Source organism: Ipomoea triloba, chromosome 13 (assembly GCF_003576645.1).
Source record: "Ipomoea triloba cultivar NCNSP0323 chromosome 13, ASM357664v1".
Taxonomy (NCBI): Eukaryota; Viridiplantae; Streptophyta; class Magnoliopsida; order Solanales; family Convolvulaceae; genus Ipomoea; species Ipomoea triloba.
The window spans coordinates 17476086-17488944 of record NC_044928.1 but is presented as its reverse complement, the minus strand read 5'-3'; the positions used below and the strand labels follow the sequence as shown (position 1 = coordinate 17488944).

General features: G+C 38.1%; 1 pseudogene; it reads right to left on the bottom strand.

Annotated features, from left to right (window-relative positions):
* Nucleotides 1-204: 204 nt before the first annotated feature.
* LOC116001289 overlaps nt 205-12859 on the bottom strand; it is a 75897-nt pseudogene continuing 63242 nt past the window's right edge.

Here is a 12859-nt window from a genome sequence, read left to right as displayed (position 1 = left end):
TTCATGCATTGTCCTCAATGTATGCACACATAAAAACTTCACATATTCATAAAGAAATTGAGCATATTTTAAGAAAACTTATTTGAAATATAAAAACAAATAGACAAAAGAAAAAAAAATGAATTATTGAATTGGGTTGCCTCCCAAGAGCGCATTTGTTTAATGTCGTTATGCCCGACGTAACCCTGCATGTGTCTTTTTCAATCACAAATACTCCGGGAGGGCTAAATCAACATCTTCCAAACTAAAAATCGACATTCCCTCATGAAAGGGCTTTAACCTGTGACCATTAACCTTAAAAACTTTTCATGTATCAATGCTTTTAATCTCTATTGCACCATAAGGAAAAACGTTAGAAACAACAAAAGGCCCAATCCAACGAGTACGTAACTTACCAGGCATAAGCTTCAAACGAGAATTGTATAATAAAACTTTTTGTCCTACCTCAAAACTCTTTCTCAAAATCATGTTGTCATGGAACATCTTGGTTTTCTCCTTGTATATTCTAGAATTTTCATAAGCATCTAACCTCAACTCTTCCAACTCCTGCAACTGCAATTTCCTTTCTTCACCAGCCTTCTTCATCTCCATATTACAACGTTGTACTGCCCAGTAGGCTTTATGTGCAATCTCTACGGGCAAATGACAAGCTTTTCCAAAAACCAACCGATAAGGAGACATCCCAATCGGAGTTTTATAAGCTGTCCGGTAGGCCCATAGAGCATCATCTAACCGTAAGCTCCAATCTTTCCTACCTGTGTTCACAGTTTTTTCCAAAATAGACTTTACCTCCCTATTGGACACTTCAGCTTGCCCATTGGTTTGGGGATGATACACCGTAGCTGTTCTATGATGCACACCATACTTCTTGAACAATGCTTCAATTGTTTTATTGCAAAAATGACTCCCTTGATCGCTTATAACAGCACGTGGAACTCCAAATCTGTTAAAGATGTTAGATTTCATAAAACCTGCAACCACCGAAGAATCATCAGTTTTGGTGGCCTTTGCTTCCACCCATTTCGACACATAATCAACAGCTAACAGAATATAATGAAAGCCACAAGAAGATGGAAAAGGTCCCATGAAATCAATACCCCACACATCAAATATTTCCACAATTAGAATAGGAATCTGAGGCATTTCATTCCTATGAGACAATGAACCAGTCTTTTGACATTTTTCACAAGTCTTACAACACAAATATGCATCTTTAAATAAATTCTCCCAATACAAACCACTATCCAACACTTTTCTCGCAGTTCGCTTAGGACTAAAATGACCACCACATGCATAATTATGACAAAAAGCTAAAACAGACTGTTGTTCATTTTCAGGCACACATCGTCTTATTACTTGATCAGCACAAAATTTCCACAGATATGGTTCATCCCAAACATAATACTTAGCTTCACTTCTTATTTTTTCTTTCCTAGACTTACTAAGGTAATCAGGTAAAGCTCCAGTGACTAAGTAATTAACAAGATCAGCATACCAATGAACCATACCTAACATCTGGAACAACTGTTCATCAAGAAAATTTTCAGAAATAGGAACTGTATCTTCATCTCTTACCAATCTACTTAGATGATCCGCCACTGAATTTTCAGCTCCCTTTCGATCCTTTATTGTCAAATCAAATTCCTGAAGTAATAAAATCCATCTTATTAGCCTAGGCTTAGATTCTTTTTTTCCCAAAAGATACTTCAATGCTGCATGGTCAGAAAAAACTATGACTTTAGAACCAAGCAAATAAGATCTAAATTTATCTAAAGCAAAAATAACAGCTAAAAGCTCTTTCTCAGTTGTGAAGTAACTGCACTGTGCAGCATTTAATGTTCTTGAAGCATAGTATATGACATGGCTTTGCTTCCCAACTTTCTGGCCCAAAACAGCTCCAACTGCATAGTTGCTGGCATCGCACATAATCTCAAAGGGTAGTTCCCAGTTTGGGGGTTGAATAATAGGCGCACTTGTCAGCAATGCCTTAAGCTTGTCAAAAGCTTCTTGACATTCTTTCCCAAACTCAAAAGTAACATCCTTTTGCAATAGCTTAGACAAGGGGACCGCAATCCTTGAAAAGTCCTTAATAAACCTGCGATAAAATCCTGCATGTCCAAGAAAAGAACGAACTTCCCTAACATTTGTAGGGTAAGGTAAGTTCACAATCAAATCCACTTTAGCTTTATCAACTTCTATCCCCTTAGCTGAAATTACATGCCCTAACACAATTCCTTGACTAACCATAAAATGACATTTTTCATAATTCAAAACCAAATTAGCATCAATACATCTTTTCAAAACTTTAGACAAATTATTTAAACAAACTTCAAATGAATCTCCATAAATAGTAAAGTCATCCATAAACACTTCTATGCAGCTTTCAATAAATTCAGAAAAAATACTCATCATGCATCTTTGGAATGTTCCTGGTGCATTACATAAACCAAACGGCATCCGCCGGAACGCAAATGTTCCAAATGGACAAGTAAAAGTAGTCTTTTCTTGGTCTTCTTGAGCAATGGCTATTTGATAGTAACCTGAAAATCCATCCAAAAAGCAAAAACAAGATTTCCCAGCCAATCTTTCTAACATTTGATCAACAAAAGGTAAAGGAAAATGATCTTTTCTTGTAGTTAAGTTCAACTTTCTAAAATCTATGCACATTCTCCAACCATTTTGTATTCTCATTGGTACCAATTCATTCTTTTGATTTTTTACCACAGTTATACCAGTTTTCTTTGGCACTACATGCACTGGACTTACCCATTCACTATCAGAAATTGGATAGATTATACCTGCATCTAAGAGTTTAAGAACCTCTTTAAATACCACATCCTTTAATGTTGGGTTGAGTCTTCTTTGTGGCTCCCTTATTGGCCTGGCATCTTCTTCTAAATGGATTCTATGCATACAAACCGCTGGGCTTATACCTTNAAGTGTTGCTCTTTAGGCTCAAAAGCTCACCAAAAGGGTCAAATTGCATCAAGTCTTGCACACATTCATTCAATAAAACTAACAAGGATTTGAAAATATATATATATATTTTTTTATAAAAGAAAAAAAAACAAAAATAAAAATAAAATCATGCTTGCTTTTCTCATGTGTTAAAACTCTAAACCAAAAATATATACTAACTTAAGACATATCCCTAAATAACAAGAAAGTAACCCAAACAAGTCATCATCAGTGTGCAACACTCTCCCCCACACTTAATTCATGCATTGTCCTCAATGTATGCACACATAAAAACTTCACATATTCATAAAGAAATTGAGCATATTTTAAGAAAACTTATTTGAAATATAAAAACAAATAGACAAAAGAAAAAAAAATGAATTATTGAATTGGGTTGCCTCCCAAGAGCGCATTTGTTTAATGTCGTTATGCCCGACGTAACCCTGCATGTGTCTTTTTCAATCACAAATACTCCGGGAGGGCTAAATCAACATCTTCCAAACTAAAAATCGACATTCCCTCATGAAAGGGCTTTAACCTGTGACCATTAACCTTAAAAACTTTTCATGTATCAATGCTTTTAATCTCTATTGCACCATAAGGAAAAACGTTAGAAACAACAAAAGGCCCAATCCAACGAGTACGTAACTTACCAGGCATAAGCTTCAAACGAGAATTGTATAATAAAACTTTTTGTCCTACCTCAAAACTCTTTCTCAAAATCATGTTGTCATGGAACATCTTGGTTTTCTCCTTGTATATTCTAGAATTTTCATAAGCATCTAACCTCAACTCTTCCAACTCCTGCAACTGCAATTTCCTTTCTTCACCAGCCTTCTTCATCTCCATATTACAACGTTGTACTGCCCAGTAGGCTTTATGTGCAATCTCTACGGGCAAATGACAAGCTTTTCCAAAAACCAACCGATAAGGAGACATCCCAATCGGAGTTTTATAAGCTGTCCGGTAGGCCCATAGAGCATCATCTAACCGTAAGCTCCAATCTTTCCTACCTGTGTTCACAGTTTTTTCCAAAATAGACTTTACCTCCCTATTGGACACTTCAGCTTGCCCATTGGTTTGGGGATGATACACCGTAGCTGTTCTATGATGCACACCATACTTCTTGAACAATGCTTCAATTGTTTTATTGCAAAAATGACTCCCTTGATCGCTTATAACAGCACGTGGAACTCCAAATCTGTTAAAGATGTTAGATTTCATAAAACCTGCAACCACCGAAGAATCATCAGTTTTGGTGGCCTTTGCTTCCACCCATTTCGACACATAATCAACAGCTAACAGAATATAATGAAAGCCACAAGAAGATGGAAAAGGTCCCATGAAATCAATACCCCACACATCAAATATTTCCACAATTAGAATAGGAATCTGAGGCATTTCATTCCTATGAGACAATGAACCAGTCTTTTGACATTTTTCACAAGTCTTACAACACAAATATGCATCTTTAAATAAATTCTCCCAATACAAACCACTATCCAACACTTTTCTCGCAGTTCGCTTAGGACTAAAATGACCACCACATGCATAATTATGACAAAAAGCTAAAACAGACTGTTGTTCATTTTCAGGCACACATCGTCTTATTACTTGATCAGCACAAAATTTCCACAGATATGGTTCATCCCAAACATAATACTTAGCTTCACTTCTTATTTTTTCTTTCCTAGACTTACTAAGGTAATCAGGTAAAGCTCCAGTGACTAAGTAATTAACAAGATCAGCATACCAATGAACCATACCTAACATCTGGAACAACTGTTCATCAAGAAAATTTTCAGAAATAGGAACTGTATCTTCATCTCTTACCAATCTACTTAGATGATCCGCCACTGAATTTTCAGCTCCCTTTCGATCCTTTATTGTCAAATCAAATTCCTGAAGTAATAAAATCCATCTTATTAGCCTAGGCTTAGATTCTTTTTTTCCCAAAAGATACTTCAATGCTGCATGGTCAGAAAAAACTATGACTTTAGAACCAAGCAAATAAGATCTAAATTTATCTAAAGCAAAAATAACAGCTAAAAGCTCTTTCTCAGTTGTGAAGTAACTGCACTGTGCAGCATTTAATGTTCTTGAAGCATAGTATATGACATGGCTTTGCTTCCCAACTTTCTGGCCCAAAACAGCTCCAACTGCATAGTTGCTGGCATCGCACATAATCTCAAAGGGTAGTTCCCAGTTTGGGGGTTGAATAATAGGCGCACTTGTCAGCAATGCCTTAAGCTTGTCAAAAGCTTCTTGACATTCTTTCCCAAACTCAAAAGTAACATCCTTTTGCAATAGCTTAGACAAGGGGACCGCAATCCTTGAAAAGTCCTTAATAAACCTGCGATAAAATCCTGCATGTCCAAGAAAAGAACGAACTTCCCTAACATTTGTAGGGTAAGGTAAGTTCACAATCAAATCCACTTTAGCTTTATCAACTTCTATCCCCTTAGCTGAAATTACATGCCCTAACACAATTCCTTGACTAACCATAAAATGACATTTTTCATAATTCAAAACCAAATTAGCATCAATACATCTTTTCAAAACTTTAGACAAATTATTTAAACAAACTTCAAATGAATCTCCATAAATAGTAAAGTCATCCATAAACACTTCTATGCAGCTTTCAATAAATTCAGAAAAAATACTCATCATGCATCTTTGGAATGTTCCTGGTGCATTACATAAACCAAACGGCATCCGCCGGAACGCAAATGTTCCAAATGGACAAGTAAAAGTAGTCTTTTCTTGGTCTTCTTGAGCAATGGCTATTTGATAGTAACCTGAAAATCCATCCAAAAAGCAAAAACAAGATTTCCCAGCCAATCTTTCTAACATTTGATCAACAAAAGGTAAAGGAAAATGATCTTTTCTTGTAGTTAAGTTCAACTTTCTAAAATCTATGCACATTCTCCAACCATTTTGTATTCTCATTGGTACCAATTCATTCTTTTGATTTTTTACCACAGTTATACCAGTTTTCTTTGGCACTACATGCACTGGACTTACCCATTCACTATCAGAAATTGGATAGATTATACCTGCATCTAAGAGTTTAAGAACCTCTTTAAATACCACATCCTTTAATGTTGGGTTGAGTCTTCTTTGTGGCTCCCTTATTGGCCTGGCATCTTCTTCTAAATGGATTCTATGCATACAAACCGCTGGGCCATCTTCTTCTAAATGGATTCTATGCATACAAACCGCTGGGCTTATACCTTTTATATCAGCTAAAGTCCACCCCATTGCTGGGCTTATACCTTTTATATCAGCTAAAGTCCACCCCATTGCAGTTTTGTGTTCTTTCAGCACTGAAACCAGCTTGTCTTCTTGTTCCTGTGATAACTTATTTGAGATAATAACAGGTAATGTCTCTCCCTCACCTAAGTAAACATACTTGAGGTCAGGTAATGTCTCTCCCTCACCTAAGTAAACATACTTGAGGTGATCAGGAAGAGTTTTCAACTCTAAAGTTGGAGCCCGCAGGTGATCAGGAAGAGTTTTCAACTCTAAAGTTGGAGCCCGCAACACAGATGGCAACATTTTTTCATGAGTTAAAGTAAAATCAGCATTTGAAAAATTTAAACCAGTTATTACAGCTGATAAAACTTCACAAGAAGAATCAACAAACTCATCTAAATCAAATTCAGCTTCTAAATCAAGCAAATTTTCAACAAAAACATCTTCAAAAACATCTTGCATTATTGAATCAACTACATCCACATTGAAAATTAATAGCAGAATCTCGATACTACTTCTGGGACGAGCCGTATCTCTTTAAAGTGTGCGTAGATCAAATAATTCGACGTTGTGTTATAGAGGCTGAAGGACATGAAATCCTAGGAGAATGCCATCGAATGGGCCATCACTCAGCTAACAGAACTGCTAGGAGAGCACTCGAAGCCGGATTCTACTGGCCCTCAATATTTCGGGATGCCCAAATCTGTGTCAGAAACTGTGACAGATGTCAACGAACTGGGAACATCACTGGAAAAGATGAGATGCCGCAGAATTACATACTTGCGTGCGAAATTTTTGATATATGGGGACTAGACTTTGCAGAACCATTCCCAGACTCCAAAGGTTTCAAATACATTCTTATCGCAGTAGATTATGTTTCCAAATGGGTTGAAGCAGAAGCGCTGCGCAACAATGACGCAAGAAGTGTAACAAGATTTCTGAAAAGATTATTCACAAGATTTGGAGTACCTCGAATTGTGATTAGCGATAGGGGGACACACTTCCGGAATGTACCCATGCGAAGATTACTTCAAAGGCAAGGTATACAGCACCGAGGAGGAGTCCCGTATCATCCTCAGACTACAGGTCAAGTCGAAAATGCAAACAGAGATATTAAAGCCATATTGGAAAAGACAGTATCTCGGCATAGAAAGGATTGGGTTGACAAGCTCAACGATGCATTATGGGCCTTCAGGACTGCTTATAAGACACCGATAGGTACTACTCCATACAGATTAGTATACGGCAAGGCGAGCCACCTTCCAGTTGAAATCGAACATAAGGCGTATTGGGCCATTAAGACACTAAATGAATATCTATTCATAGCAGGGCAGGAGTGAATGTTTCAACTGAATGAACTAGAAGAATGGCGTTTGTTGGCTTATGAAACNGAGGTGATCAGGAAGAGTTTTCAACTCTAAAGTTGGAGCCCGCAACACAGATGGCAACATTTTTTCATGAGTTAAAGTAAAATCAGCATTTGAAAAATTTAAACCAGTTATTACAGCTGATAAAACTTCACAAGAAGAATCAACAAACTCATCTAAATCAAATTCAGCTTCTAAATCAAGCAAATTTTCAACAAAAACATCTTCAAAAACATCTTGCATTATTGAATCAACTACATCCACATTGAAAATTAATAGCAGAATCTCGATACTACTTCTGGGACGAGCCGTATCTCTTTAAAGTGTGCGTAGATCAAATAATTCGACGTTGTGTTATAGAGGCTGAAGGACATGAAATCCTAGGAGAATGCCATCGAATGGGCCATCACTCAGCTAACAGAACTGCTAGGAGAGCACTCGAAGCCGGATTCTACTGGCCCTCAATATTTCGGGATGCCCAAATCTGTGTCAGAAACTGTGACAGATGTCAACGAACTGGGAACATCACTGGAAAAGATGAGATGCCGCAGAATTACATACTTGCGTGCGAAATTTTTGATATATGGGGACTAGACTTTGCAGAACCATTCCCAGACTCCAAAGGTTTCAAATACATTCTTATCGCAGTAGATTATGTTTCCAAATGGGTTGAAGCAGAAGCGCTGCGCAACAATGACGCAAGAAGTGTAACAAGATTTCTGAAAAGATTATTCACAAGATTTGGAGTACCTCGAATTGTGATTAGCGATAGGGGGACACACTTCCGGAATGTACCCATGCGAAGATTACTTCAAAGGCAAGGTATACAGCACCGAGGAGGAGTCCCGTATCATCCTCAGACTACAGGTCAAGTCGAAAATGCAAACAGAGATATTAAAGCCATATTGGAAAAGACAGTATCTCGGCATAGAAAGGATTGGGTTGACAAGCTCAACGATGCATTATGGGCCTTCAGGACTGCTTATAAGACACCGATAGGTACTACTCCATACAGATTAGTATACGGCAAGGCGAGCCACCTTCCAGTTGAAATCGAACATAAGGCGTATTGGGCCATTAAGACACTAAATGAATATCTATTCATAGCAGGGCAGGAGTGAATGTTTCAACTGAATGAACTAGAAGAATGGCGTTTGTTGGGAATGTTTCAACTGAATGAACTAGAAGAATGGCGTTTGTTGGCTTATGAAACGTCCAGATCTTACAAGGAACGATCTTTGTTGGCTTATGAAACGTCCAGATCTTACAAGGAACGATCCAAGTTTTATCACGACATGCATATCTCTTACAAGGAACGATCCAAGTTTTATCACGACATGCATATCAGGAAAAACAAAGAATTCATTGAGGGAGATAAAGTGCTATTATTCAATTCCAGACGGCGATTGTTTCCTGGGAAACTTAAATCAAGATGGACTGGGCCTTATATTGTTACAAAAGTATTTCCTTATGGAACCTTGGAGATCATGCATCCAGAAAAAAGGATCTTTCAAAGTAAACGGCCACCAAATCAAGAAATATTATGTAATAGAAAATACGCAGGGGACGATCCAGTGTTGCAGGCTAATACCCTGGGAAGATGAGTAGCACAATCTTCATGACAATTTCGTCGGGCTAAAGACGTTAAACGTAGCGCTGACCGGGAGGCAACCCGTTATTTACTATGCTTTATTACTATCTTTACTTTATTATGTCGAAATAACATCCGAGTTGAAATTCCCTATTTTTGTAGATTCCATATTTCCATGCAGATCTTGTTAAAGGAACATGCGAAGCACCCATCCAGGCATTTCGAGCAACATAACAAGGGATGCTTACTAGGTTATCTACCTCATGTATTCCTTGTTTATCTATTCTTTGAACCTCATGTTCTCATTTTAAANAGTTCTGTGTGGAGTGTTTTGTAGAATTCCCACAGGAATGAAGGCTGAAATCAACCAAAAGAGAGCATAAATCGTTGCAAGGAAGAATCAATCCACAGAGGAATACACAAAGACCAAACCGGAAACAACAAAAGGAAACGGAAATGATGAAACCACGCCCACGAGCCTCACACGTGTGTGAGCTGGCGTGGAATTATTCCAATAGCTGTCCACGCCAGTCCACACGCGTGTGGCAGACGTGGGACGGCACCAGAAAACCTGCGCGATGTTTTAGTATTTAAGGGACATTTCAGCTAGGTTTAGGGAGTCTTTTGTCACATTTTTCTATTCTATATTTTAGGTTAGGTTTAGGGAGGATTAGGGGAGAAGGAGGAGCTCCTTGGAGAAGAGAACTAGATCTCCATAGCTTTGAAGATCTTTTGGGTAACCTCTTTCATTAAAGATTTGTTTTCTCTTTGGCTTCCTCTTACTTTTCCTTTTTCCTTAAAGTTGTTTACTTTATATATTGATCTTGTAGATATGCTTTTCTATTTTGATGCTTTGATGTTGTTAAAGCCTATGAGAGGCTAATCCCTAGGATAGGGGCTAGATTGAATGGATGATTGGTGTTCATGATCTAATTTGATTATGAGTTTGATTTCTTTGGGGAATATTGAATTTGTGAGTATGTCTTGTATGATCTTGTTGGATCGAGGGCCCCGATCTCTCCAAGAGTGTAGGATCATCTCTTTGGCGAGATATCGCAAAGAGATGTAGCCCAATACCCACATCTCCCGCTCTCAATCTGAGAAGATGAGATCCGGAGGGAACTTGTAGACAAGGTGTTTGATAAAATTCCCCAACCGACTGAGGATTGGGAGCTTGAGTGTGACGTCACTCAAGACTATGTTTCAAGCTCCTTCAATCATGACTCAATAGAAATCAATACTCTACCTTACACCTTCTAACCAATCTCCATGATATCTTCGCCCCATCTGCCTCTATTTCCCTTTGTTTACCTCTTCATTTCATTAACCTTTACCCTCTTAATATCTCCTTTTTACCAAAATCCACATGATCCATTTTAATGTTATTCAAACCAACCAAGGTAGCAAAGCCGTATATTCTCCAATTTGTCATCCGCGAGAGATACGACACTCGGGGAGTTTATGACTCTTCGTTTTAACACCCTCTATACCTTAACCATCTACTCACCCATACGAACAACCCTTGTCAACCCCCGTACCTCTCGCATGCTAAGCGAGCGCTCTACCATCTGAGCTACATCCCCACTCTAATAAATTAGATAAATATATGTCTTTATAAGGGCATGTGTTTAACAAGGTAATTGACTTGATTCAATCTTTTAATTGGATTTGACTGGTGTGTAATTACATTCCAATTGATAACATCAATCCAATCTTAAATTATAACAGGCCAGAGTCAGAGTTTGTTGAAGAAGAAAAACAACTAGGCAATTCAAATTGGGCCTATTGCCGCAGAATTAAAGCTTGGAGGTGATGATGCACCTGATCTAGAGGCTTCTGATGAGGATGATGATGAGGACGAGGAAGAGAACGAGGAGGATGCTGCACAGGAGCAAGGCCCTATTCCAATGGATTGGGACACGACGCAGAACTTTCATAGGCAGCTCCATGATGAACAGATGAACTACTGGCGTGAGCAGCATACATGGCAAGAAGGCCATTTTACATCTATCTCTGCAAGACAGGATGTCCACACCGAAGACCTCAACCGCATGAGACAGGCGGTGGAGGATAATGATAGGAGAATTGCCGCTCTTGAAGCTAGATTCGACAGGCAATTCCATCCCTTCGGTGATGACTGATGCCTTCCTTCGATTTTTCTCGATCCTGACCTATTGACATTTGATACTGAGCTCCTTGAGTGGTTACTATGGTGCTAGCCCCATCTAAACATTAGGATCCATATGCGCGGGGTTCCGACTTTTATTTCCTTTATTTATTTACTTTGCTTTACTTATCTTTATTGCTTTATGGTATTTAATTTCCAACTGCTTTACTTTTCTGCATTTCTATTCGAATAATTCTACTTATTTATATGCTTTATTATCTAAGTTTTTGTTATTTTTATTGCTTTTATATTTCTATCGGCTTATAATAATTGAATAGTACTCCGAAAACCCTTTTTTGTATGTTATGTCTCCATTTCTTATAGAGNGGCTTTGGCGATAAGGGAGGTCGATTGATTAGGTTTTGTACATCGTTCCCACTAGGGGGATCAGCTTAAGGCCTTTGCACAATAAGAGGTGAATGAAATTTTGGACTGTATGCTTGATATTGTGGAAACTAACTAACTGTCCAACTTGTGCCATAAGGGGTTTCGCTTTGTTTGAATATTCATAGCAGTGTATGGCACATTTATATCATTCCTTGAAGATATTGTGAAGGATTTCACATCTCCTGGTAGATTGTGTTTTTAATGAATGTTTAACATTGAGCATACCTTTAGCTTAGATACTTTTGGCATCTAAATGAGAAGGTTTTGAATGAACAATTTGCTCGTGGACGAGCAATCTAAAGTGTGGAAACTTTGATAGACGCCAAAAGTACCTATTTTTCTATAACTTATTAAGTTGATTTCTTGCTAAAAATAAGTCTTAGAGAGTGCAATTACGTGTTTACATGCTATTTTACTAACGAATTGCAAATGAGTTCTGTGTGGAGTGTTTTGTAGAATTCCCACAGGAATGAAGGCTGAAATCAACCAAAAGAGAGCATAAATCGTTGCAAGGAAGAATCAATCCACAGAGGAATACACAAAGACCAAACCGGAAACAACAAAAGGAAACGGAAATGATGAAACCACGCCCACGAGCCTCACACGTGTGTGAGCTGGCGTGGAATTATTCCAATAGCTGTCCACGCCAGTCCACACGCGTGTGGCAGACGTGGGACGGCACCAGAAAACCTGCGCGATGTTTTAGTATTTAAGGGACATTTCAGCTAGGTTTAGGGAGTCTTTTGTCACATTTTTCTATTCTATATTTTAGGTTAGGTTTAGGGAGGATTAGGGGAGAAGGAGGAGCTCCTTGGAGAAGAGAACTAGATCTCCATAGCTTTGAAGATCTTTTGGGTAACCTCTTTCATTAAAGATTTGTTTTCTCTTTGGCTTCCTCTTACTTTTCCTTTTTCCTTAAAGTTGTTTACTTTATATATTGATCTTGTAGATATGCTTTTCTATTTTGATGCTTTGATGTTGTTAAAGCCTATGAGAGGCTAATCCCTAGGATAGGGGCTAGATTGAATGGATGATTGGTGTTCATGATCTAATTTGATTATGAGTTTGATTTCTTTGGGGAATATTGAATTTGTGAGTATGTCTTGTATGATCTTGTTGGATCGAGGGCCCCGA